This window comes from Acanthopagrus latus, chromosome 5 (genome assembly GCF_904848185.1).
Source record: "Acanthopagrus latus isolate v.2019 chromosome 5, fAcaLat1.1, whole genome shotgun sequence".
NCBI lineage: Eukaryota > Metazoa > Chordata > Actinopteri > Spariformes > Sparidae > Acanthopagrus > Acanthopagrus latus.
Window position 1 is genome coordinate 575,396 of NC_051043.1, and position 1,404 is coordinate 576,799.

Genomic DNA, 1,404 nt, shown 5'->3' on the forward strand with positions numbered 1-1,404 from the left:
GCAACTGAAGGAAAGATGAATGCTGCCAAGTACAGAGATATCCTGGAAGAAAACCTCTTCCAGAGTGCTCAGGACCTCAAACTAGGCCGAAGATTCACCTTCCAACAAGACAATGAGCCTAAGCACACAGCTAAAATAACAAAGGAGTGGCTTCGGAACAACTCTGTGACCATTCTTGACTGGCCCAGCCAGAGCCCTGACCTAAACCCAATTGAGAATGGAGAGACCTGTAAATGGCTGTCCACCAACATTCACCATCCAACCTGACAGAATTGAAGAGGATCTGCAAGGAAGAATGGCAGAGGATCCCCAAATCCAGGTGTGAAAAACTTGTTGCATCATTCCCAAGAAGACTCATGGCTGTACTAGCTCAAAAGGGTGCTTCTACTCAACAGTGAGCAAAGGGTCTGAATACTTATGACCATGGGATATTTCAGTTTTTCTTTTTTATATATATATATTTTTTTTCATTTGACAGATAGAAGTATATACAGTGAAATACAAAAGACTTTCTTTTTTTTCCCCCTCCAAAACTTCCCCCCCAGCCCCCCGTCCTACATACTCTTGTTACAAATACATAAAAGGAAAAGGAAAAACAAAAGACAGTACACATTCTTCCTTCTTACTATAAGCAAATAAGCAAATAAATAATTACACAGCAGCTAATGACATACAGAAAAGTAGTCTCTCCAATGAAATGAAATAAGGAAAAATGGAGGATGAAATATGGTGACAGGTTGATTGACATAGGACAACATTTCATTGCTCTTGTAGTGTCTTCAGTTTAACCATGTAACTAATCATACAGCCCCAAACAGAATCAAATTTTCCAGGTGTACCCCTCAGATTATACTTAATTTTCTCCAGGTCTAGATACAGCATCAGGTCCTTCAGCCACAAGGAAGCTCTGGGAGCAAATGGAGACTTCCACTCCAGCAAAATTCTTCTACGTGCCAATAAAGACGCAAAGGCGATATTATCCTTAATTTTCCTCCTGATCATTTGAGAGTCTGGTAATACTCCAAAAATGGCCGATTCTGCACAGGGCGTCAAATTCATATTTAGTGCCTTTGCAAGATGTTTAAAAATAGCTGTCCAGTAATCTTGCAGACGTGGACAGGACCAAAACATGTGTGTCATATTAGCTGGAGTCATGTGACATCTGTTGCATGTATCTGAAATATTAGAATACATTTTGGAGAGTTTGGAATTTGTGAAATAAATACGATGAACAACCTTAAACTGTATCAAATTAAGCCTGGAGCAAGATGTACTGTTATTTACTCGAATTAATGCAGAGTCCCAGTCACTGTCAACTATAACTCTTCCAAACTCTTCTTCCCAGTCCTTTCTGATTTTATCAATAGATGTCTCATTAAGTTGAGAAATTAAAGTGTAAATTTT